The sequence below is a fragment of the Theobroma cacao genome, chromosome 6 (assembly GCF_000208745.1).
Source record: "Theobroma cacao cultivar B97-61/B2 chromosome 6, Criollo_cocoa_genome_V2, whole genome shotgun sequence".
Taxonomy (NCBI): domain Eukaryota; kingdom Viridiplantae; phylum Streptophyta; class Magnoliopsida; order Malvales; family Malvaceae; genus Theobroma; species Theobroma cacao.
Genome location: NC_030855.1, coordinates 15512799 through 15516412, shown reverse-complemented (window position 1 = coordinate 15516412; position 3614 = coordinate 15512799).

Here is a 3614-nt window from a genome sequence, read left to right as displayed (position 1 = left end):
CCCTTTCGAAAATGAATGATCCAATTGGAAGGATGGGACTTCGTTAGAACCTAAAATCACATTAACATAAGCAATAGGTCAATTCACACACTATAAACCATAAAAGCTATCTCTTAGCTAGCTTTCAATTGCCACATTAAATGGTTATCTATGTTCACTAGCTTAATCACTATAAAAGGAATGCACATACTCAACAATAAAACAGCTCATAATCCCAATTACTAGACATTATTCACAACTAAAAATCAAGCTTGGGTCATCACTCACTCTAGGGTTTCTTTGTAGTTGATTTCTCTTCTAATAGTTTTCAAACAAATAGGGTAATTCTCTCTTTCTCTCTCTAGAATGTCCAACTAGTAAGAGAAAGTATGGAAAAAAGATTTATCAAGGGTTTTGAAGTGAGAGAGTGAAAGAATACAAGGGTTTTAGTCAAAAGGGCACAAAGATATGAAAACTAGAGCTAGAGAGAGAAAATTATGCAAGCTCCATATCAAGCTTCCATGGAGGTTAGAAGCAACGTGAGATGGAAAAAGAAGAAGAAGACAAAGCTGCTTGAAAATAGGAGAAGAAGCTGCTGGAAACAAGATATTTATAGCTCAAATTTATCCATTCCCTTGAAATTACCAAATTACCCCTCCACAAATTAGCTTATTCTCCTCCAATCTTTTATGCACTTTTTTTGTTCTTTTGACACTAGGACAAGGTCCATAATGGTCTAGACATGCTCGGGTTCATGAAAACTTAAAATTCTAACTCGAGGTGAAAAATGACCATTTTGCCCATTCGTGAAAATTATCGTCATTTCTAGTTTTCTTCGTGTTTTCATCATTACACATAATTTATGCGGTCTTATGCCTATTTAGACCTTAAAATATCATAAAACTTTCTTATGGGAGCTTATTAAAGAAAATGACGAAACTACCCCTAGCCTGTGTTATTGTATCTATACCTAGTTACGAGCCTATAGAGGTTAAGGTCTCACACTTTCGTTGGGCATTCTTAACATAGGATTCTGGTTTACACATTATATCAACTTCCAATCTTTATAGGAAACTCAACAATGTCATAATACATACAATTATGTGTACTACACTTCTTGAATCAAAACAATATTATTCTTCATCTCATAAAGAGAATTCCAATACGTCATTAATTTTAGTTACACCTCAATCAAATCAATCTTAAATAATCAATTATGCATGTTTACATAACCACCCATAATTCCTTAGCTTGATCTTTTATCAAACCTCCTAACATTCAAGCATTTTATTCCACCATTGACTATGACTAAATTGACAACCAATCTATATTTACTTTCACATACTTCCATACAAATTCCATTTAAGCATTTCATAATACATAAGGATCAAAACACACATCATTTATTTCATATATATTCAACATCACGGATGATTCAAATCCAGCAACCTTTAGTAACCATATTTCCAAAAACAAAACTCCAATACTTTCATGATCGAGTGCTCACTAGATAAATTTCAACTTATACCATAATGCATTTTAATATATAACGACATTTTGCACACATCTTTATGGTCTTAACCAACCTCTTTAATCAATAGCTTAGCCTTTTAAGGTTAAACTTGCTCAAAATTTTCCTTGAAGTTTCTTACTAAGTCTCATCTTGATTACTAACCATCTCTATAATTCCAGAGTCATAGCTAATTTACCAATCATATGCGACATACAAACATATTTAACTTGAGATTCCTTGAAGTTATTTCAAATGTCAAACCTCATGGCCTCATTAGTTCATCAATTTGAAGATGAAATTAAACACTTATCTTTTCTTAGATGCCTTTAAAAACAAAAAATCATTTACTAAGACCTTTTCGAAATTAACTTCTTCTACCTTTTTATCTTAGAAAATTAAATCCATAATTAATCATTCCCAAATCTCCACGTATCGAAGCTATATATATATTGGAGCTATACCAGAACTGATACGCTCTATTCCATTGGCCCTTAGGAAATTAAATTCATCGCACACTTTTCTATTTATGTACTTCGTAATAACTTAACAAATTCTAGCTTACAATTAAGTTAGTCCGTGTGCCAAGCCTCTCAGGCTATATCAAAGATACCAAGCTTGATCACAAAAGATAGAACTTTATGAACAAATATCAAGAGTATGAACGCTTACCTTTAAGCTAACAATATTATAATTGACTTGTTTGGTGCCAAAATCACCGATAGATCATCTTAGTCATCGTCTAGTGCTATAACCACTGATAGAATATCATATCGACAAAATTATAACTAGCTCCAAATGAGTTTTTGTGCCAATATGTAACATATATAATCATGTATGCTTCCAAAAATTTCAACTTCAAATAGTCTTAGGCAAAACAAGCTCAATAAGCCATCGTAATATTGAAATAATCGACAAATCGAGTTTTGGATTGTCTTCTCTTACGATTAATTAGATCATGCTCACCATCATGTAGGGAATACTCAAAGCCTATTTCAATGTTCTACTCTCATACAAGAGTCAATCGCTAAGTGGCACCATCCCCGGACACCACGTGATTTAAAAACTGTTTCTTACTTAGCCGGAATTCATATTATAGTATCTTGCCTCTAGATCATGGCTCATTATCGAAGTCTTTACTCATATATGGGTACTTGAAATCTCAAATCATCATCTCTTTTCTAAGTAGATCTCTACAAATTTCGTAGTGTATTTCTATTCCCTCACCAAGGGTAATATCATTTAACTAGACCATACCACCATTGTTTTCTAAGCATTTGAAGCACAATCCAACTTTTGCCTACCTTTATCGGGCACTCTACTTTGATAATTACTCAAAATGAAATGAAACATGTGGGGGAAGCTCTTTTCACAATTTTATGCCTTACGTCTACAAGCATATCGAGACCGCAACATCATCGAGTCGACATAATGACAAGATAATCATTGCCTTAAACCAACATTTCCAAGCATCCTTATACTTGCAACATATCTTTATACTATATGACATATCAGTCACGAGCCCTGACATCATTATATACTCCTCAGCTCCTTGAGCTTTAATGTTTTCACATTGTGAGAAATCTCTCAAACTATCTCACCAAGGCATTTATAGTGTGGATATAAGTCCATAACTTATAGTCCAATGCCTAAAGCAGTGAACATAATCTCATCGTTAAAGTTCTATGCTGTATCATGTTACCCAAAATAGAATCTTACAACTACAATACTACAATTATAAGGTTCCACATTTACCTACCAATCATAGCTCCCTTCATGAGCATATACTTATACACTACTTGATTGCTCACAAGCCTTTTATGGCCATCCAAATTTGATCTCTTGCAGAAAGTCAACTAGCATTTTATTCTCACACTTTTCCATACATTCCCAAAACACTTAAACACATCCTTTGTCACGACCCGGAACTCCCCAATCGAGCCCATGACAACCGCCGCGAAGCCTCGACAAAAATTCTTCACCCCGATTGTCGATCGAAACCTCGCAAGGCTTCCGTATCAGTTTCCTTACCTCCGCTGTGATCGACAGTAACTAAAATCGTGTTTTGAAACGATATGGACCATTTTTCCATCCAAAAACAATGAAAATTTATTTCTACCTCACA